The sequence below is a fragment of the Giraffa tippelskirchi genome, chromosome X, assembly GCF_054371585.1.
Source record: "Giraffa tippelskirchi isolate mGirTip1 chromosome X, T2T-mGirTip1v1.2.pri, whole genome shotgun sequence".
NCBI lineage: Eukaryota > Metazoa > Chordata > Mammalia > Artiodactyla > Giraffidae > Giraffa > Giraffa tippelskirchi.
In genome coordinates this window covers 36,742,669-36,767,024 of record NC_137289.1, presented here as the reverse complement: position 1 = coordinate 36,767,024, position 24,356 = coordinate 36,742,669, and the positions used below count along the sequence as shown (strand labels likewise).

General features: G+C 38.5%; 1 long non-coding RNA gene across 1 annotated transcript; it reads right to left on the bottom strand.

Annotated features, from left to right (window-relative positions):
• Positions 1–10,554: 10,554 nt before the first annotated feature.
• On the bottom strand, positions 10,555–23,677 carry LOC145536419 (uncharacterized). The gene is made up of 2 exons (XR_014075837.1): positions 23,509–23,677; positions 10,555–13,203 (listed from the first exon to the last, which is right to left on the bottom strand). It is a non-coding gene; the product is annotated as an uncharacterized LOC145536419 (long non-coding RNA).
• Between the last annotated feature and the right edge of the window lie 679 nt (positions 23,678–24,356).

Here is a 24,356-nt window from a genome sequence, read left to right as displayed (position 1 = left end):
GGAGGCGACAGATGGTTGGATGGCATCACCCACTCAATGGGCATGAGTTTGAGCAATCTCCAGGACATAGTGAAGGACAAGGAAGCCTGGCGTGCTTGCAGTCCGTGGGGTCGCAAAGAGTCAGACACGACTGAACAACAACAACAGCAATTTGTTAGCCTGAGAGACTATTGGTGAGAGCTGTCTTCCGAACTTGAGTTCAGAAATTTCTGCACCTAGTAACCAACTTCTACATTTTCTTTTTAAACTTGCCACTAAGAAGACCTGTGAGAATGATTTCTTTCCTTCTAGTGGAGGAGTTTAATGATCTTGCAAATCATTAACTGATTACATATTATTAAACTTCTTCTACAGATTGAAAATGTAAAGTGGAAATTAGTTTTAAAAGTCATTTCTTTTTCTTTGCCTTCATAGCCTGTGACCATGACTAGCAATCATGAATGTGCATGGCACTGCAGGCTGCCCACTGCACTGCACTTGGCTCTGCCTCCTTTGCCTCCCTTCCCAACCATCTTCTCCTCCCTCCTTCCATTTTTAAACAACACCTTCACCTCCCCAATATCATTTCCTGTTGCCTTGCCTTTTCTCCTTGCAGCTCCTTCTCAATATGATAAATGGTGTTTGTGTGTGTGTTTGTTTGGACAAGTTGGGGAAGGATGGAAGTTCAGTTCAGTCACTCAGTCGTGTCCAACTCTTTGCGACCCCATGGGCTGCAGCATGCCAGGACTCCCTGTCCATTACCAACTCCCAGAGTTTACTCAAACTCTTGTCCATTGCATTGGTGATACCATCCAACCATCTCATCCTCTGTTGTCCCCTTCTCTGAGGGAAAGCATTGATAAAAACAATGTCTTCAACCTACAGGAATTTTGTTCATTTTAATTTTTTTATTAAAGTATAGTTGATTTATAATGTATTTTTACTGAATAGCAAAGTGATTTAGTTATATATATATATATATATATATATATATATTCTTTTTTAATATTCTTTTCCGTTATGGTTTATCATAGGATATTGAATATAGTTTCCTGTGCTATGCAGTAGGACCTTGTTGTTGATCCATCCTATATTTAAAAGCTTACATTTCCTAACCCCAACCTCCCACTCCATCACTCTACCAAACACCACTCCCCTTGGCAACCACCAGTCTGTTCTCTATGTCTGTGATTATGTTTGTGTTTTGTAGATAGGCTCATTTGTGTCATATTTTAGATTCCATGTATAAGTGATATCATATGGCACTTGTCTTTCTCTTTCTGACTTACTTCACTTAGTATTAATGTGATAATCTCTAGCTGCATCCACGTTGCTGCAAATGGAATTATTTCATTCTTTTTATGGCAGAGTAATACTCCAGTGTGTATATATATACACCACATCTTCTTTATTTATTCATCTGTCAATGAATATTTAAGTTTCTTCCATGTCTTGGCTATCGTGAGTGGTGCTGCTGTGAACATAGGGGTGCATATATCTTTTTGAATTATAATTTTGTCTGAATATATGCCCACGAGTGGGATTGCTGTATCACATCAACCTCTAGGAATTTGCAAGTTAAGACAGAACATATTTTTTCCTCATTCTTGCACACAAAGAAGACAAAAAATTCAGCATTATCAGACCCATAAAGAAGCTTAAAGAACATTTGAATTCTCACATGAGGCAACTGAGGCTCAGAGATGTCAAGTGACTTGTATTAGCCAGAGCTCAAGTAGGCCGCATTTTTACATACAGAGGGCACAGTAAATACCTTATGCTAATGTGGTCAATGCATCTTTAAGTCAAAGAACATTTTTGAGAATGAAGGTGAGATGAGTACATGATTAGAGACTGTGTAGTTATGAGAGCTCCATTTTAAAGTTTGGGCTGGAACTTCCCTTGCAGTCCAATGGTTAAGACCCCAGACTCCCAGTGTGGGGTAACCAGGTTTGATCCCTGGTCAGGGAACTAGGTACCACATGCCACAACTAAGACCTGGCACAGCCAAATAAATAAATAAATAAAATGAAAAGTTCAGGTTGACCGTGTGGAGTACAGTAAAATTCTTCTATTGTCTGTGCTCTGGTTAAAATGCCCATAGTTGCCCCACACTTGCTTTGATACTGTCATGAGTTCTGCACAAATGGCAGCCATCACACTTGGAATTTCCCAGAGAGGACCTTCAGCTTTATGGAAGATGCTATGTGTATACAAACAATGAAGGGATAAATGTAGAAGCAGGGTGATTCTACATCCTGTTTGGCCTAGGAGTGCCCGCATGTTTATGCCTGTTGTCTGAGCATCCCATCTGGTTAGTGTGCTCTTTCACAGTCAACAATATCCTGACTTGGCCTCCCCAAATTATATGATCACTCTATTTATAAGCTGCAATGGAATGAGAAACACAATCCTCAACTTAGTTTCAACTCCTCTAACGCTCTGGAACAGGTTGCACGTCTAATTAGTGTGCAAAGTGCCAAGAAACAATTTATTATTAGTTCTCATAATCATAATACACTTTATGCATATATAATCCATTTATTGGAGTCTCTCAGAGTGCTTTATTAAGGCTCACAGTTTGGTAGCATTTGTGATATTGCTCCCAAATTACCGATGACATCTGTAGCAGAGAGGTTAAATGATGTGTACAAGGTCACACATCAATTTAGATGGTAGCAAACCTGGAAACATTATGGGTATTATAATTACTTAACAATGTAATAGGCCTTTTCTTTGCAGAGCTATTTCTTACAATCCAATGAGCTGCGTCAGCTTTATTTTAAATGGGCTATATTTTAAGACAGAACCAGATAAGAGAAGTCTAGCAAGTACTGGCAAATATACCCTGTAAAAATAACTGTGGACTTCATCTAGAGATTGTCATACTAAGTGAACTAAGACAGACAGAGAAAGACAAATATCATATGATATTGCCTATATGTGGAATCTAAAATGATGATAAAGTGAACTTATTTACAAAACAGAAATAGACTCACAGACTTGGAAAACAAACTTATAACTACCAAAGGGGAAAGGGTGGGGGCATAAATTAGGAGTCTGGGGTTAACATAAACACACTACTATATATAAAATAGATAACCAACAAGGTGCTACTGTATAGCACAGAGAACTATACTCAATATTTTACAATAACCTATAAGGGGAAAGAATATATGTGTATATGCATATAGAGCTGAATCACTTTGCTGTACACCTGAAGCTAATACAGCATTGTAAACCAGCTAAACCTCAATAAATAACTAAATAAAAATTAAAAAGCAAATAGTGTAAAAAGGGTTATAATAAAAAGAAAAAAAATTTTTCAATTGTGGTCTTCAGAGTGAAACACAATTTTGTTTGGTGAGGATGAAGACTTCTTCTGAGGAACTCACCAGACAGCATGCTGCCTCCTACTCCACACATATGCTCACCCCACATTTCCTAGGTAAGTTAGACTATCAAGTGGAAGTAGGTTCAACTTCTTTCTTGCCCAGATATACTTTTACACATCCTAGTGCATTTTTATCGCCGGGACAAGTGCAACTCATCCTTAAAGACTCAGTCAGGGAAACTGTTCATTTGATGAACCCAGGCAGATCTGAGTGTCCCTACTTCATGCTTTCACAGCATGTTTTATTATACCTCTCTCTGTCATTATCCTCATCTCTACAGACTCCTTGAGGACAGGAGGGTATCTGCATCTCCAGTGCTTTGTATAGTTTCAAGCACACAGTTCAGCTCAGCTCAGTCACTCAGTCACGCCTGACTCTTTGCAACCCCGTGGACGCCTGCATGCCAGGCTTCCCTGTCCATCACCAACTCCCGGAGCTTACTCAAACGCATGCCCATTGAGTCGGTGATGCCATCCAGCCATCTCATCTTCTGTCATTCCCTTCTGCTCACGCCTTCAATCTTTCCCAGCATCAGGGTGTTTTCCAATGAGTCAGCTCTTCGCATCAGGTGGCCAAAGTATTGGAGTTTCAGCTTCAACATCAGTCCTTCCAATGAATATTCAGGACTGATTTCCTTTAGGATGGACTGGTTGGATCTCCTTGCAGTCCAAGGGACTCTCAAGAGTCTTCTCCAACACCACAGTTCAAAAGCATCAGTTCTTCAGCCCTCAACTTTCTTTATTGTCCAACTCTCACATCCATACATGACTACTGGAAAAACCATAGCCTTGACTAGATGGACGTTTGTTGGCAAAGTAATGTCTCTGCTTTTTAATATGCTATCTAGATTGGTCATAACTTTCCTTCCAAGGAGTAAGCATCTTTTAATTTCATGGCTGCAGCCACGACCTGCAGTGATTTTGGAGCCCAGAAAAATAAATTCTGCCACTGTTTCCACTGTCTCCCCATCTATTTGCCATGAAGTGATGGGACCAGATGCCATGATCTTAGTTTTCTGAATGTTGAGCTTTAAGCCAACTTTTTCACTCTCCTCTTTCACTTTCATCAAGAGGCTCTTTAGTTCTTCTTCACTTTCTGCCATAAAGGTGGTGTCATCTGCATGTCCAAGGTTATTGATATTTCTCCCAGCAAACTTGATTCCAGCTTGTACTTCATCCAGCCCAGCATTTCTCATGATGTACTCTGCTATAAATTAAATAAGCAGGGCGACAATATACAGCCTTGAGGTACTCCTTTCCCGATTTGGAGCCAGTCTGTTGTTCCATGTCCAGTTCTAACTGTCACTTCCTGACCTGCATACAGATTTCTCAAGAGGCAGGTCAGGTCATCTGGTATTCCCATCTCTAAGAATTTTCCACAGTTTGTGGTGATCCACACAGTCAAAGGCTTTGGCATAGTCAATAAAGCAGAAATAGATGTTTTTCTGGAACTCTCTTGCCTTTTTGATAATCCAACGGATGTTGGCAATTTGATCTCTGGTTCCTTTGCCTTTTCTAAAACCAGCTTGAACATCTGGAATTTCATGTTTCATGTACTGTTGAAGCCTGGCTTGGAGAATTTTGAGCATTACTTTACTAGCGTGTGAGTTGAGTGCAATTGTGCAGTCGTTTGAGCATTCTTTGGCATTGTCTTTCTTTGGGATTGGAATGAAAACTGACCTTTTCCAGTCCTGTGGCCACTGCTGAGTTTTCCAAATTTGCTGTCATATTGAGTGCAGCACTTTCACAGCATCATCTTTTAGGATTTGAAAAAGCTCATCTGACACACAGCAGATGCCCAATAAAGTTTTGTTGAATGAATTGAAAATACATTTTATATTGCAAATAAAATGTATTTCTTCATGAACTTCAGCCACTTGCATTGTATTTTTTATTTTTAATTGATACTATTGCAATATACTTATTTGTAAAAGCTTAGCATGTGCTTATTTGCCTTGAAGTTGTATATTTTGTATGCTATGTGAACATTGGATCATTTGCTTAGAAAAGAAATCTGATGAGTTTACCTGACCTCAAAGTTTGTCACACCCTTGGGCAAATTGTAAATCAGGCTACTTGTCTCAAAAAAGTTAGTAATTATTTTCCAAGGGATCACAAAAATTTTGTTTTTTCAGAGATAAGAAATTTTGTCTCAATTCAAAATACCATTATTGAGTTCTCAATTGAAGTTATTAAAAATAATTTCAACTTTAATCTATAAAGACTTTTTCAAAGTAACTAAAACAAAGCTATTTACTATATGAAACAGGAAAGTAGGCATATTTAGAGTAAAATATTAGACGTTAAACATTTCTGTGGTCTTCTTATCAGACTGGGACCAGGTGGACCAGAGTTGACAAAAAGAAAAAGACAGAGAAAGAAGGACGCGGGGGACCCAGGCCTCTAGTGGAGCAAGAGTGTTTTATTAGCAGAAATGCAGGCTTATATATCTTTGGTGAAATGATTACACAGGATGAAGTGCCGTTGATTGCAACAAAAAATGGATGGTCTAATACATTCAAGGTCGCTGATGCTGAAAGAAATCACGGAAGGGAGTAATTGAAAGGAATCCAAGTAGATACCCTTTCTCATGATCTCAGTCCTGAGAGCTGCGTACAGTTCCACTCGTTCCGGAATAGGAACTGATAAGGAACAGAGAATCCTTGAGAAATGGCACACAAAGGAAGAAAAGTGCAACACATTGGATTCCTTAAAGTTAAATGTTCCCTGACAATTTCCCCTTTTTTATTATTTTTTTGGAGGTGACTGTCGATATTTTAGTGAAAAAGGCCCTGACCAAATGAGTTTGTTTCGTTCGATTAATCTTAGTTGAAAGGCATCGGTATAGTACATATATAATCATTAGGACTATTATTAGTGTTACAATTCCAGATCTAATACTATGCATAATACTTCACAACCGTCTTCAAGGGTCCAGCTCAGATAGTTGATCAGCTACTTGTTCAGCTAAAGTTTCTAGATTATAGGAAGAAGGTAGATTTTGAGAGAAGGTTTCAAAGATTTCTTTTTGTAATAATTGTACGTTTAAGGAAGCATCATCATATAAGTCTTGTTAATGAAATTTGATTTTCCAATTGTAAGCAGTATAGTTGAACCGAACAAGGGTAATATAAAACTGAGTAGAATTCCAATCACATTTTAGCAAAGTTTGTTTTTGTAAATCTATTAATTGATCTCCGACCTATTGGAGGGCCATTTTCATTTTCTGTATTTCATCTTGAATTTCTTCATTTATCTGAGCCTGAGTGGTCCACATAGTATGAGCATCTTTAGTTCAATTTTGGATAAAATTGTGTGTTTGAATTGAGGTTTGTAAGGCAATGCTGGCAATAGCAGCAGTAGTATAAATGGCTATTAATCTCAAAATGCTAAAAATTAGCCATCCAATGAATCGTTTAGATTGTCGAAGTAATTTAGTAAGTAACCGGGAAGCAAGTCCAGCAATGGGACCTTCTTCCCAAGGTCATTGGAGATCTATTGGCAACCATAGGTTACGTCGAGATCGAAGAATCAGAAGGGATTCACTTTTTATAGACATGGAGGAGTTAAGACAGGTATACTGTTTGCAGTTTATATAAGTTACAGAATGTAAAGTCTTATTAAATTGCAAGTTTCCTATAGTTACAACAAAAGGAAGGGGAACACAAGCTTGTATAAAATATGAATGACTATAATGAAAGAAATAATGACTAGAACCATGACTAGTCCCTGTGAAATATCCAGTCCAAGTTAAAAGTTCTTTTGTGCTCGCAGCAAGCATCCAAATGTCCCATTGTTCAGGCCCAATCAGTTTGTTGAGGATGATTCGAGGGCGAGGGGGTGTCATTCCATTATCATGCCAGCCAAGAAGTCCTTTGTCATGGTAATGCTCCATCGTAATATTGGTAATCTTCCATGTTACTTGAGTAGTATAATCACATTTAGTGCCATTAAGATCATCTGAACCACATACCATGGGGTCAGATAACCACATACCATGGTCAGATAACCACATACCATGGGGTCCCCAATTGACAATGGTGTAATTGGCCACCAATATTAACTTTCCTGATTTGGCTTGACATCTGTCCCAATGAACAGGAATATATTTAAAGTTCTTATAAATAAACACTTTGCATAATGCTTTTTGTCCTTTCCCTAGAGTTTCAGTAGTGTTGACATGTTTCTTTTTTTTTTCTTTTTTTTTGTATGACATGTTTCCTATAAAAATAAAGGGCAGTAAATAATCCAAGCAATGTCCGAAAGTTCTTTTTTGGAGGCAGGACAAAAGCCCAGGTTTGTTGGCTAACGTTTATTCACAATTCTGTTGGGCCCCTGTATAAAAGAAGGATTTCATAACTTAGAGAAATATTAATTAGTTTCCCTTCTTCCTCAGGGTGTGAGGGTCCCTCCAGGCTCCAAGGAGGAGGCATATGTATTGAGTCATTGGTAGATACGATTAGTCTTATGTCTGTCCATATTATAACCTGCAATAAAAGGGGGGTTAAGTATATAAGCCCAATAAGTGTCATTCATTAATTCAGGTTGAGCAGGGGAAGCAGAAGCAAGCAAAGCAAGCATAGTGACAAAAATATTTTCTGGATTCCGAGGCATTTCTTGTTGAGAAACCAGATTTTCAGCTTGATTAGTGAGGGTTTTTATCTATCCCCAAGTAGGGAGATCATGAGGTAGATGACTTCGAGTGCAGCGTTTTTTGGAAATCTCTAAAGCCGCCATGGCTTGTATTGGAATTTCCTCTTTCCAGGGATTTTGCCTTTTCCTCTCTATCTTGAATGCCAGTGGTTTCCCAGGGGTAGATCTTTCGAAGAGGGAGCCAACTGACTCCGTAGGATCCATCTGGAGAAATATAAGCATACCTTTTTTTCCTGTAATATTAATTGTCTAGATTTCCATTGTTTAGTCAGCCCATCTTGATATCAACTGGGCAGAGGAAGAGAAGTGTCTTTCAGTTTTTTGAAATGTTTTTCTGTTTTTGTCAAAATATCTCTTTGTGATAAGTTTAAAAAATGTAAAACAAATAAAGCTGTATTAACAATAGTTATAGGGTTAAAAAATATATTGCATTGGAATTTAGTAAAGTCTGCTCTGGATAAGGAAGATAGAAGTGTTCCTATGTATTCCCCCCTTTTAAATTTTTTTTATTTGTAGTTTTAGTGTGTGATGTGTTTGGTTGATTATACCTTGTGTTTGTGGATTATAAGGAATATCTGTAAAATGTGTAAGAGAAAATGATTGTAAAAATTGTTTGAAATGCTTAGAAATATATGTACGGCTATTGTTTGTTTTTATAGAATTGGGAGTTTCCATTATAGCAAAACAAGTTAATAAATGAGTTATAATGTGTTGTGTAGTTTCACCTCGAAGAGGTATGGCCCAGATAAAAGAAGAGCTTGTGTCGATGTAGACATGTAAGAATGAAGATGGAGAGAGTTCAATGTAATGAGTTTTATCTATTTGTTATATTTATTATAATTGTTATATTTGTTAGGTTGTAATCCTTGAGGATTGGTATTTTTTGTAAAGGGTCGAAGGTATAAGGGTTTACAAGTAGAGCATATAATTTATGTTGTTGAGTAGAATGTAATTTAGTATAAAAGATTTTATATTTTTTAAGAGACCAGAATAAGACTTTGGTGCTTTTAGTCCCATCGATATAGAAAACATCAGTTTGAGGTATAGGCTGTGAGCTGATGATGTGGGAGATAATAAATTCAGTATTTTTGAAGAAATCCTAAAGTTTGTTAGAAGGATAATGAAATGAAATCTCTCCAAAATATTCCAAAAAGGCTATTTGGAAATCAGTAGAAGTTTGTAATGTGTTCTTGAATTAAGATTTACTAATAGGTATAATAATTTTATGAGGATCAGAGCCAATTAATGTTTTAGTTCTATTTCTTTCATTGATAATGATTAGAGTGATTAAATCAAGATAGGGTGTAAGTGATCTTGTCCCTCTAAAATGGGTATAGATCCATTCTATTGGGTGTTTTAGTTGAGCAAGAAGGCCTGTGGGGGAATGGAGAGAAGGGAGTACAAATAATTTTAGAGGTAAATCAAGTAAGAAATTGTTGTTGTAATTTATTTTGTATTAAATAAAGTTTTTCTTGTGCCTCTTGGGATGATGAGTGAGGGTTATTTAAATTGGGATCTCCTTTCAAAGTATTAAATAAATTAATCAGTTGATAATTAGTGATGCCTAAGGAAGACCCAATCCAATTAATATCTCCTAAAAGTCTTTGAAAATCATTTAAAGTTGATAATTTATCAATATGAATTTGTGCTAGTTGGGGAATAATATGTTGTCTATTAATAATAAATCCTAAGTAATGATAAGATGTAAAGATTTGAATTTTTTCAGGGGCAATAAGTAATCTAGAGTCTTTTAAGTATTGTTGAGTTTCTAAAATAGATGGAGGTGAGAACAATAGAGCATTCATATAATGAATAATAAGATAGTTAGGAAATTGTTTTTTTATAGGTTTAAGGGCTTTGGTTATATAATATTGACATATGGTCAGAGAATTCATCATTTTTTGAGGTAGTATAGTCTATTGGTACCGTTTATGAGGCCTGGTGTGATTAGGATAAGGAAGAGAGAAAGCAAATCTCTCTTGGTTTAGAGGATGTAAAGGTATACTAAAAAAAAATCCTGTAAGTTGATAATAATAATATGCCAGTTTTAAGGAATAATAGTAGCTGTTGGGATTGTAATGTATCTATAGGTTTCATAGGTGCAATAATTTTTCTAAGATCTGGCAAGAGACGCCATTTGTTAGATTTCTTTTTTATAACAAAAATGGGAGAGTTCCAAGGGGAATGGGATTCCTCAATATGTTTTAATTTTAATCGTGTATCTATAAGTCCTTTAGCAGTTTGTAATTGTTTTGTCTAAATAGGTTCATTAGTATATTAAGTTATTTTAATAATTGTTTTGTTTGTGAAATGAGCAGTGGCCCCTAAGACAAATATGGAATGCATATTTGAGTTTGTTGTTGCATAAGTAAACCTCATCCTATTAGATTAAGGGGTGCATCTATTATATAAGGTTGTAATGCAGCAGGTTGGCCAAAATAGGTCGTAAGTGTTTGGAAATAATAGTGATGTTAGATCCATTATTGAGGAGACCAGAAAACTTTTTATCATTAATTTTGATATTTATATTTGGTTGGGCATATTTGGATATCAATGATATCTATAAGGATTGTTTTTAATCTGTATATTCTAATTCATTTGTCTATATATCATTCAGTTCAGTTCAGTTCAGTTCAGTCGCTCAGTCGTGTCCGACTCTTTGTGAACCCAGGAACCACAGCACACCAGGCCTCCCTGTCCATCACCAAATCTTGGAGTTTACCCAAACTTATGTCCATCGAGTCAGTGATGCCATCCAGCCATCTCATCCTCTGTCGTCCCCTTCTCCTCCTGCCCTCAATCTTTCCAAGCATCAGGGCCTTTTCCAATGAGTCAGCTCTTCACATCAGGTGGCCAAAGTACTGGAGTTTCAGCTTCAACATCAGTCCTTCCAATGAACACCCAGGACTGATCTCCTTTAGGATAGACTGGTTGGATCTCCTTGCAGTCCAAGGGACTCTCAAGAGTCTTCTCCAACACCACAGTACAAAATCATCAATTCTTCGGTGCTCAGCTTTCTTTATAGTCCAACTCTCACATCCATACATGACCACTGGAAAAACCATAGCCTTGACTAGATGGACCTTTGTTGGCAAAGTAATGTCTCTGCTTTTTAATATGCTGTCTAGGTTGGTCATAACTTTCCTTCCAAGGAGTAAGTGTCTTTTAATTTCATGGCTGCAGTCACCATCTGCAGTGATTTTGGAGCCCAAAAAAATAGTCAGCCACTGTTTCCACTGCTTCCCATCTATCTGCCATGAAGTGATGGGACCGGATGCCATGATGTTAGTTTTCTGAATGTTGAGCTTTAAGCCAACTTTTTCACTCTCCTCTTTCACTTTCATCAAGAGGCTCTTTAGTTCTTCTTCACTTTCTGCCAACAGGGTGGTGTCATCTGCATATCTGAAGTTATTGATATTTCTCTTGGCAATTTTGATTCCAGCTTGTGCTTCCTCCAGCCCAGCGTTTCTCATGATGTACTCTGCATATAAGTTAAATGAACAGGGTGACAATATACAGCCTTTACATATTCCTTTTCCTATTTGGAGCCAGTCTGTTGTTCCATGTCCAATTCTAACTGTTGCTACCTGACCTGCATACAGGTTTCCAAAGAGGCAGGTCAGGTGGCCTGCTATTCCCATCTCTTTAAGAATTTTCCACAGTTCATTGTGATCCACACAGTCAAAGGCTATGGCATAGTCAAAGAAGCAGAAATAGATGTTTTTCTGGTACTCTCTTGCTTTTTCGATGATCCAGCAGATGTTGGCAATTTGATCTCTGGTTCCTTTGCCTTTTCTAAAACCAGCTTGAACATCTGAAAGTTCACGGTTCACATATTGCTGAAGCCTGGATTGGAGAATTTTAAGCATTACTTTACTAGCGTGTGAGATGAGTGCAATTGTGTGGTAGTTTGAGCACTCTTTGGCATTGTCTTTCTTTGGGATTGGAATGAAAACTGACCTTTTCCAGTCCTGTGGCCACTGCAGAGTTTTCCGTATTTGCTGGCATATTGAGTGCAGCACTTTCACAGCATCATCTTTCAGGATTTGAAATAGCTCAACTGGAATTCCATCACCTCCACTAGCTTTGTTCATAGTGATGCTTCCTAAGGCGCACTTGACTTTACATTCCAGATGTCTGGCTCTAGGTGAGTGATCACACCATCATGATTGTCTGGGTCGTGAAGAACTTTTTTGTACAATTCTTCTGTGTATTCTTGCCACATCTTCTTAATATCTTCTGCTTCTGTTAGGTCCCTACTATTTCTGTCCTTTATTGAGCCCATCTTTACATGAAATGTTCCCTTGGTATCTCTAATTTTCTTGAAGAGATCTCTAGTCTTTCCTATTCTATTGTTTCCCTCTATTTCTTTGCATTGATCGCTGAGGAAGGCTTTCTTATCTCTTCTTGCTATTGTTTGAAACTCTGCATTCAAATGGGTATATCTTTCATTTTCTCCTTTGCTTTTCACTTCCTGTCTTTTCACAGCTATTTGTATGGCCTCCTCATACAGCCATTTTGCTTTTTTGCATTTCTTTTTCTTGGGGATGATCTTGATTCCTGTCTCCTGTACAATGTCATGAACCTCCATCCATAGTTCATCAGATATTCTGTCTATCAGATCTAGTCCTTTAAATCTATTTCTCACTTCTACTGTATAGTCATAAGGGATTTGATTTAGGTCATACCTGAATGGTCTAGTGGTTTTCCCTACTTTCTTCAATTTAAGTCTGAATTTGGCAATAAGGAGTTCATGATCTGAGCCACAGTTCACTCCAGGTCTTGTTTTTGCTGACTGTATAGAGCTTCTCCATCTTTGGCTGCAAAGAATATAATCAATCTGATTTCAGTGTTGACCATCTGGTGATGTCCATGTGTAGAGTCTTCTCTTGTGTTGTTGGAAGAGGGTGTTTGCTGTGAGCAGTGTGTTCTCTTGGTAAAACTCTATTAGCCTTTGCCCTGCTTCATTCTCTACTCCAAGGCCAAATTAGCCTGTTATTCCAGATGTTTCTTGACTTCCTACTTTGGTATTCCAGTCCCCTATAATGAAAAGGACATCTTTTTTGGGTGTTAGTTCTAGAAGGTCTTGTAGGTCTTCATAGAACTGTTCAACTTCAGCTTCTTCGGCATTATTAGTCGAGCATAGACTTGAATTACCGTGATATTGAATGGTTTGCCTTGAAAAAGAACAGAGATCATTCTGTCATTTTTTTAAAAAATATTTTAGGGGAGAGAGCAGAAGATGGCGGAGGAATAGGACGGGGAGACCACTCTCTCCTCCACAAATTTATCGAAAGAACATCTGAACGCTGACCAAACTTCACAAAACTACTTCTGAAGGCTGGCTGAGGACGTCAGGCTTTCACAAAAACTGCGCATTATCTTCAAAAGAGGTAGGAGAAATTATAAAAGATAAAAAGAGAGACAAAAGAGTTAGGGACGGAGACCCGTCCCGGGGAGGGAGTCGTAAAAGAGGAGGAATTTCCAAGCACCAGGAAACCCTCTCACCGGCGGGTGTGGGGGAGGATTTTTTATCTCGGAGGGCAACGTAACTGGGAGGAAAAAATAAATAAAATCGACAGATTACGTGCCTAAAGCAACTCCCAGCAAAGAACCCCAGACGCTCGCATCATCCGCCACCAGCAAGTGGGGGCTGAACGGAGAGGAGCGGGAGGCATTGCCTAGGGTAAGGACCAGGCCCGAGTGCCCCGAGGGCAATCTGAGGGAGCTAACGTGAGATAGTAACCTAAACTGTGGGACAGCGAGAGAGAGAGAGAGAGAGAGAGAACTATCCCGCGAAAAGCCCAACTCTAAGGCACTGCCGGCCCGCTCACAGAACAAAGGACTGAGCGATACCAGAGGAGAGCTAGCCGGCTGCGGACCGCGCCATCCCCCGCCAGACACAGCGGGCAGGCGGGGCCCGCTAGAGCCGGAAAGGGGCAAACTCGGCTCCAGAGAGGGCACCCCCTACCAAACTGCAAACAGGCTCCCAGTTTTTAAGCAAAGACTGCCTGAGATCCCGGAGGGTCGACAGCAGCCGGGAGGGTCGCAGCCAGAGACCAGCTCCCCAGAACCGACACAAAGCACACCGGAGCCGGGCGCGCCCGTAAACCGAGGCGGGGACCAGGGAGGTGATAAGCCGCACCGCCCCAACAGGGGACAGCGCCCTCGCCAAACTCCTGGCCGCCTGGGCAGCTCCGACCGGGAACGGCACAAGCCGCGGGCAAAATCGAGTCTGCGCCTTTGTGGAGTAACCGGGAGCCTGAACCTGAGCGGCTTAGTCCTGGGAAGTGCACGCAGCTCAGGGCCCGCTCCCCGGCCGAGTAACCTGAAGCCTGAGCAGGGTAGACGGGGAAAGCACACACGCCGTGAGCGGGGGCGAACCCAGTGCGGCCGAGACACTGCGAGCTTACCACACACACGCCAGAATTGCAGTGTTCCTTCCTCCCCACAGCACGATTGAACAAGCGAACCTAAAGAGATCACCTCCACCGCTTTGTTGCAGGGCGGAAATTAGATACTGAAGAGATCTCCAAACAGAAGCCAAATAAACAGAGGGAAGTGCTTTGGAAGGGACAGGCCAACAGATTAAGATCCCTGTAGCTAATACCGACTGCACTAAAAAGGACCAACAGATCTTGAAAAGTATAAGCAGGAATAAGGATCTATCTAAAACTGAGCAGATCCCACACTGCTCACAACAGCTCCAGAGAAAGTCCGGGATATATATTTTTTTTACTATTATTTTTTTTTTTAATTAAAAAAATTTTTTTTTCTCTTCTTTCCTTTTTCTTCAAGTCCTCTATTACACCTTTAACTTTCATTTTCATAACACACTATTAACTTGCAAAAAAAAAAAAACCCTATTTTTGAAGCAAACTACATACATATATCTTATACCTTTTGTGTTCTTTTTTTTTTTTAATGTTTTTTTCCTGTTCTACATTTTTTTACTGTTTCTTTTTTTACTGTTTTACTGTTTTTTTTTCTTTTTACACTGTTCCCTTTTTTCTTTTTTTTTTTTTTTTTAGATTGTAAGTTTTATAAGAGTCTAACCTCTACTCTAGATTTTTAATCTGTGTTTTACATATTTGATATCAACTTTGTACATTTAAGAACCCAATCTTTAGGACCCATTTTTACTCAGGAGTGTGATCACTGGCCTGATCACTCTCTCCCCCTATTGATGCTCTTTCTTCTCCCCCAGGGAACCTCTATCTCCCACCCTCCTCCTTCTCTTCTCAACCCAATTCTGTGAATCTCTGAGGGTGTTCTGGGTACCGGAGAACACTTCAGGAACAGGATACTGCCCAGATCTCTCTCTCCCCTCTTAATTCCTCCCTTTCTACTCATGCTCACCTCTGTTACCTTCCTCCCCCCTCTCTATGTATCTCTGTGAATCACTCTGAGGGTTCCAAACTGTGGAAAGCACAGAGGGAAGTGCTTACTGGCTAGATTGCTCTCTCCACATTTGAATTCCCCTCTTCCCCTCCTGGTCACTTCAACCCACCCCCCCCACCTCATCTCTCCATGTAACTCAGTGAACCTTTCTGGGTATCCCTCACTGTGGAGAATCTTTTCACCATTAACCTAAAAGTTTTATTATTGAGGCTGTATGGAAGGAGAAGTCTTGAGGCTACTGCAAGAATAAGACTGAAAGCCAGGGGAAACATTAATTAATAAGAGACCATCCAATAGCCTCCATAAATTCACTGAAACCAAGCTCCACCCAAGAGATAATAAGTTCCAGAGCAAGACATACCACGCAAATTCTCCAGCAACGCAGGAACATAGACCTGAGCATCAATATACAGGCTGCCCAGAGGCACACCAAATCCATAGACATCTCAAAAATTAATACTGGTCACTCCATTACACTCAAGAGAGCAGAAATCCAGCTCCACCCACCAGAACACCGACACAAGCTCCCCCAACCAGGAAACCTTGACAAGCCACCTGTCCAACCCCAACCGCAGTGAGGAACCTCCACAACAAAGAGGAACTTCATACTACCAGAATACAGAAGGGCCACGCCTAACACAGCAATCTAAACAAGATGAAAAGGCAGAGAAATACTCAGCAAGTAAAGGAAAATGAGAAATGCCCACAAAGCCAAACAAAAGAGGAGGAGATAGGGAATCTATCCGAAAAAGAATTTAGAATAAGGATAATAAAAATGATCCAAAATCTTGAAAGCAAAATGGAGTTACAGATAAATAGCCTGGAGACAAAGATTGAGAAGATGCAAGAAATGTTTATCAAGGACTTAGAAGAAATAAAAAGGAATCAATATAGAATGAATAATGAAATAAAGGAGATAAAAGACACTCTGGAGGGAACCAACAGTAGAATAACGGAGGCAGAAGATAGGATAAGTGAGGTAGAAGATAGAATGATGGAAATAAACGAAGCAGAGAGGAAAAAAGAAAAAAGAATCAAAAGAAATGAGGAAAACCTCCGGGACCTCTGGGACAATATGAAACGCCCCAACATTCGAATCATAGGAGTCCCAGAAGAAGAAGATAAAAGGAAAGGCCATGAAAAAATACTCGAGGAGATAATAGTTGAGAATTTCCCTAAATTGAGGAAAGAAATAGTCACAGAAGTCCAAGAAACCCAGAGAGTTCCAAACAGGATAAACCCAAGGCGAAACACCCCAAGACACATATTAATCAAATTAACAAAGATCAAACACAAAGAACAAATATTAAAAGCAGCAAGGGAAAAACAACAAATAACACACAAGGGGATCCCCATAAGGATAACAGCTGATCTTTCAATAGAAACCCTTCAGGCTAGAAGGGAATGGCAGGACATACTTAAAGTAATGAAAGAGAATAATCTACAACCCAGATTACTGTACCCAGCAAGGATCTCATTCAGATATGAAGGAGATTTCAAAAGCTTTACAGACAAGCAAGAGCTGAGGGAATTCAGCACCACCAAACCAGCTCTCCAGCAAATGCTAAAGGATCTTCTCTAAACAGGAAACACAGAAAGGATGTTTCAACACGAACTCAAAACAACAAAGTAAATGGCAACGGGATCATACTTATCAATAATTACCTTAAATGTAAATGGGTTGAATGCCCCAACCAAAAGGCAAAGGGTTGCTGAATGGATACAAAAACAAGACCCCTATATATGCTGTCTACAAGAGACCCACCTCAAAACTAGGGACACACACAGGCTGAAAGTGAAAGGATGGAAAAACATATTCCATGCAAACGGAGACCAAAAGAAAGCAGGAGTCGCAATACTCATTTCAGATAAAATAGACTTTAAAATAAAGGATGTGAAAAGGGACAAAGAAGGACACTACATAAAGATCAAAGGATCAATTCAAGAAGAAGACGTAACAATCATAAATATATATGCACCCAACATAGGAGCACCACAATATATAAGGCAAATACTAACAAGTATGAAAGGGGAAATTAACAATAACACAATAATAGTGGGAGACTTTAATACTCCACTCACGCATATGGATAGATCAACTAAACAGAAAATTAACAAGGAAACACAAACTTTAAATGATACAATAGACAAATTAGATTTAATTGATATTTACAGGAGTTTCCACCCCAAAACAATCAATTTTACCTTTTTCTCAAGTGCACATGGAACTTTCTCCAGGATAGATCACATCCTGGGCCATAAATCTAGCCTTGGTAAATTCAAAAAAATTGAAATCATCCCAGCCATCTTCTCTGACCACAATGCAGTAAGATTAGACCTCAATTACAGGAAAAAAACTATTAAAAGTTCCAACATATGGAGGCTAAACAACACGCTTCTGAATAACCAACAAATCACAGAAGAAATCAAAAAAGAAATAAAATTATGCATAGAAACGAATGAAAATGAAAACACAACAACCCAAAACCTATGGGACACTGTAAAAGCAATACTAAGGGGAAGGTTCATAGCAATACAGGCGTACCTCAAGAAACAAGAAAAAAATCAAATAAATCAACTAACTCTACACCTAAAGCAACTAGAGAAGGAAGAAATGAAAAACCCCAGGGTCAGTAGAAGGAAAGAAATCTTAAAAATTAGGGCAGAAATAAATGCAAAAGAAACAAAAGAGACCATAGCAAAAATCAACAAAACTAAAAGCTGGTTTTTCGAGAAGATAAACAAAATTGATAAGCCATTAGCCAGACTCATCAAGAAACAAAGGGAGAAGAATCAGATCAACAAAATTAGAAATGAAAATGGAGAGATCACAACAGATTCCACAGAAATACAAAGGATCATAAGAGACTACTACCAACAGCTATATGCCAATAAAATGGACAACTTGGAAGAAATGGACAAATTCTTAGAAAAGTATAACTTTCCAAAACTGAACCAGGAAGAAATAGAAGATCTTAACAGACCCATCACAAGCACGGAAATCGAAAGTGTAATCAGAAATCTTCCAGCAAACAAAAGCCCAGGACCAGACGGCTTCACAGCGGAATTCTACCAAAAATTTAGAGAAGAGCTAACACCTATCCTGCTCAAACTCTTCCAGAAAATTGCAGAAGATGGTAAACTTCCAAACTCATTCTATGAGGCCACCATCACCCTAATTCCAAAACTAGACAAAGATGTCACAAAAAAGGAAAACTACAGGCCAATATCACTGATGAACATAGATGCAAAAATCCTTAATAAAATTCTAGCAAACAGAATCCAACATCATATTAAAAAGATCATACATCATGACCAAGTGGGCTTTATCCCAGGAATGCAAGGTTTTTTTAACATCCGCAAATCAATCAATGTAATACACCACATTAACAAATTGAAAGAAAAAAACCATATGGTTATCTCAATAGATGCAGAAAAAGCCTTTGACAAAATTCAGCATCCATTTATGATTAAAACCCTCCAGAAAGCAGGAATAGAAGGAACATATCTCAACATAATAAAAGCTATATATGACAAACCCACAGCAAACATTATCCTCAATGGTGAAAAATTGAAAGCATTTCCCCTAAAGTCAGGAACAAGGCAAGGATGCCCACTTTCACCACTACTATTCAACATAGTTTTGGAAGTTTTGGCCACAGCAATCAGAGCTGAAAAAGAAATAAAAGGAATACAGATAGGAAAAGAAGAAGTAAAACTCTCACTGTTTGCAGATGACATGATCCTCTACATAGAAAACCCTAAAGACTCTACTAGAAAATTACTAGAGTTGATCAATGAATATAGTAAAGTTGCAGGATATAAAATTAACACACAGAAATCCCTTGCATTCCTATACTCCAATAATGAGAAAACAGAAAGAGAAATTAAGGAAACAATACCATTCACCATTGCATCAAAAAGAATAAAATACTTAGGAATATATCTACCTAAAGAAACAAAAGACTTATATATAGAAAACTATAAAACACTGATGAAAGAAATCAAAGAGGACACAAACAGATGGAGAAATATACCGTGTTCATGGATTGGAAGAATTAATATAGTGAAAATGAGTATTCTACCCAAAGCAATCTACAGATTCAATGCAATCCCTATCAAGCTACCAATGGTATTTTTCACAGAACTAGAACAAATCATCTCACAATTTGTATGGAAATATAAGAAACCTCGAATAGCCAAAGCAATCTTGAGGAAGAAGAATGGAACTGGAGGAATCAACCTGCCTGACTTCAGGCTCTACTACAAAGCCACAGTCATCAAGACAGTATGGTACTGGCACAAAGATAGAAATATAGATCAATGGAACAAAATAGAAAGCCCAGAGATAAACCCACGCACATATGGACACCTTATCTTCGACAAAGGAGGCAAGAATATACAATGGAGAAAAGACAACCTCTTTAACAAGTGGTGCTGGGAAAACTGGTCAACCACTTGTAAAAGAATGAAACTAGAACACTTCCTAACACCGTACACAAAAATAAACTCAAAATGGATTAAAGATCTAAACGTAAGACCAGAAACAATAAAACTCCTAGAGGAAAACATAGGCAAAACACTCTCCGACATAAATCACAGCAGGATCCTCCATGACCCACCTCCCAGAATATTGGAAATAAAAGCAAAAATAAACAAATGGGACCTAATTAAAATTAAAAGCTTTTGCACAACAAAGGAAACTATAAACAAGGTGAAAAGACAGCCTTCAGAATGGGAGAAAATAATAGCAAATGAAGCAACAGACAAACAATTAATCTCAAAAATATACAAGCAACTTCTGCAGCTGAATTCCCGAAAAATAAATGACCCAATCAAAAAATGGGCCAAAGAACTAAACAGACATTTCTCCAAAGAAGACATACAGATGGCTAACAAACACATGAAAAGATGCTCAACATCACTCATTATTAGAGAAATGCAAATCAAAACCACAATGAGGTATCATTTCACACCAGTCAGAATGGCTGCTATCCAAAAGTCTACAAGCAATAAATGCTGGAGAGGGTGTGGAGAAAAGGGAACCCTCTTACACTGTTGGTGGGAATGCAAACTAGTACAGCCACTATGGAGAACAGTGTGGAGATTCCTTAAAAAACTGGGAATAGAACTGCCATATGACCCAGCAATCCCACTGCTGGGCATATACACCGAGGAAACCAGAATTGAAAGAGACGCGTGTACCCCAATGTTCATCGCAGCACTGTTTACAATAGCCAGGACATGGAAGCAACCTAGATGTCCATCAGCAGATGAATGGATAAGGAAGCTGTGGTACATATACACAATGGATTATTACTCAGCCATTAAAAAAAATACATTTGAACCGGTTCTACTGAGATGGATGAAACTGGAGCCCATTATACAGAGTGAAGTAAGCCAGAAAGAAAAACAACAATACAGTATACTAATGCATATATATGGAATCTGAAAGATGGTAACGATAACCCTATATGCGGGACAGAATGAGAGACACAGATGCATGGAACAATTTTATGGACTCTGAGGGAGAAGGTGAGGGTGGGACGTTCTGGGAGAATGGCATTGAAACATGTGTATTGTCATATGTGAAACAGAGCACCATTCCATGTTCGATGCATGTGACAAGGGCTCGGGGCCGGGGCAGTGGGATGATCCAGAGGGATGGGAGGGGGAGGGAGGTGGGTGGGGGGTTCGGGAAGGGGAACACATGTAAACCCATGGCTGATTCTTGTCAATGTATGGCAAAAACTATTACAATATTGTAAAGTAATTAGCCCCCAAGTAAAATAAATAAATTTATAAAAAAAAATAAATAAAAAAATAAAAAAAAAAAAATAAAAATATTTTAGTTGGGGGCTAATTACTTTACAATATTGTAATAGTTTTTGCCATACATTGACATGAATCAGCCATGAGTTTACATGTGTTCCCCTTCCTGGACCCCCCACCCACCTCCCTCCCCATCCCATCCCTCTGGGTCATCCCATTGCCCCGGCCCTGAGCCTTTGTCTCATGCATCGAACATGGAATGGTGTTCTGTTTCACATATGATAATATACATGTTTCAGTGCTATTCTCCCAGAACGTCCCACCCTCACCTTCTCCCTCAGAGTCCATAAAATTGTTCTATGCATCTGTGTCTCTTATTCTGTCTCGCATATAGGGTTATCGTTACCGTCTTTCAAATTCCATATATATGCATTAGTATACTGTATTGTTGTTTTTCTTTCTGGCTTACTTCACTCTGTATAATGTCATTTTTGAGATTGCATCCAAGGACTGCATTTCGGACTGTTTTGTTGACTATGAATGCTACTCCATTTCTTCTAAGGTATTCCTGCCCACAATAGTAGATACAGTGGTCATCTGAGTTAAATTCACCCATTCCAGTCCATCTTAGTTCACTGATTCCTAGAATGTCAATGTTCACTCTTGTCATCTCCTGTTTGACCACTTCCAATTTGCCCTGATTCATGGACCTAACATTCCAGGTTCCTACGCAATATTGCTCTTTACAGCATTGAATCTTGCTTCTATCACCAGTCCCATTCACAACTGGGTGATGTTTTTGCTTTGGCTCCATCCCTTCATTCTTTCTGTAGTTATTTCTCCACTGATCTCCAGCAGCATAGTGGGCACCTACCGACCTGGGGAGTTCATCTTTCAGTGTCCTATCTTTTTGCCTTTTCATACTTTTCATGGGGTTCTCAAGGCAAGAATACTGAAGTGGTATATATCGTTAGAGGAGTTAATAGAAATATAAGGTAAAAGAAATAATTGGGCAATTTTATTTTCCTTATTAAATTGCTATAGTATCTGAGATGATATCATAATTTAATTTTTTTCTCTTATAATTTGAATCAATTATTTTAGGGTGAACAGTAATTCCCGTAGAAGTCAGGTTAGACGAGTCAAATAAAAGGCCAAAAGTTTGTGGAGGTAGGGGTTCAAAAAGTCCAGTAGGTATTTTAGAAGGGATTATTTGAGGGAAAAGATGGGGTTTGTCTCTGGTGTTTGTTGAAGGGGATCTGTGGAGTCCTTAGCTTGGAGTTTCTTGAAATAGGTCTTCCTTCAATATCATATTTAGATTGATATTTTTTGGCCTAATTGTATGCTTTTTAGGGTAATTTCCTTTTAAATAGATTTAGTCTTCTTATGTAAAATATTTTTTATTTTCTTGTTAAAAGTAGTAGCCATTGTTTCAGTTAATATTTGTATTTTTTTATAGTGATAAGCCTTCAAATAATCAATAATAGTCCTAGTCTCATGAATTGAAGCAATAGCTTTTTGGCATTTCTAATTTTCTCAAGACATATATTTTGAGATAACTTTGGCACAAGATTAGCCAGGGAGAACAGATTCCAGATTATGTCTCTGGGCAAGATATATTGTTGCTGTGTAATCAGGGGTACAAGTCTTGAAATACAAGTTCCCAGGCAAGATTTGTTACAATTATAATCATTAAAATAGAGCCTAAGAAAAGCATTTCCATGAGTAAGACATTGTGTTGTGTAATCATTAGTTCTGGACTTAAAGAAAGGTCAGTTTTCTGGCAAGATGTATTACTTCATAAGGCTTAAGGAAAGCATGAGTGAGAATGTTTGTTTCCGCTTTATAGGGCCTTGTATTGTCTGTTTAAGTTTTAACTCTTTTATTTTTTCCTGCTTTTAGGAGAATATGGTTGTTAGGGAAAGGGGTGGAGAAGTCATTTTGTAACTTTTTCCTGTTGGAAAGGGGTATAGACCCTAACTTGTTGAGGCAATATATTTTCCTTATCCTCATATTGAAGATCTCTGATCTAGGGGCCCCAAGCAACAGCCGGAAGAGCCTGTGGCAATCATAGGAGCTTGAATAATCATTTGTAACTTAAATGCCTCAAACCTCTTAGATAGAAAATTCATTATATAGTTATAGATATAAAAAAGCAAACAGCAAGAATAAGATGACTACAATTATTACAGTCAAGATAGTTTTCGAACCATTTGGAGATAAGCCTCTATTTGCTGATGTGAAATGATGAAGTAAAGTAGAAAAATGATGAGGCTTTTTAGCTTTTTGTCCTATAACCCCGCACTTACCTGACCTCGGTGGGTCTCAGTCATTCCGTCCTTGAACACCTTTTGTCCCTGTTCAGGCGCCACTTGTGGTCTTCTTATCAGACTGGGACCAGGTGGACCAGAGTTGACGAAAAGAAAAAGACAGAGAAAGAAGGACGCGGGGGACCCAGGTCTCTAGTGGAGCAAGAGTGTTTTATTAGCAGAAATGCAGGCTTATATATCTTTGGTGAAATGATTACACAGGATGAAGTGCCGTTGATTGCAACAAAAAATGGATGGTCTAATACATTCAAGGTCGCTGATGCTGAAAGAAATCACGGAACGGAGTAATTGAAAGGAATCCAAGTAGATACCCTTTCTCATGATCTCAGTCCTGAGAGCTGCATGCAGTTGTACTCGTTTCGGAGTAGAAACTGATAAGGAACAGAGAATCCTTGAGAAATGGCACACAAAGGAAGAAAAGTGCAACATATTGGATTCCTTAAAGTTAAACGTACCCTGACAATTTCTAGTTTTCTCATAAAGTGACTGGATTGAAATTCTTTTCATCAGTACCTTTTTAGATGTGAAATAATAAATACTCATTGGCTTTAGGTATTTTTAACATTTATATGTGCTTAGTCCACTTTGTGTTATTTTCAAAATTAGATTGAAACTCAAATCTTTGAAAGAAGGTCAGAATCAAAGTTATGGGGGTATTTACTATCTTCAGGGCCAGTAACCTTTAAAACATTTGTTTTACATCCTTTGTTAAGACTTTATTTTACTATAGGATATTGGTTGCTCTTGTATGGCTGTTCATCAGTCTTAATATAATGATGCTTACAATGTGGCAGTGTAAGTGTGCAACCACTCTGTGACACAAGCTA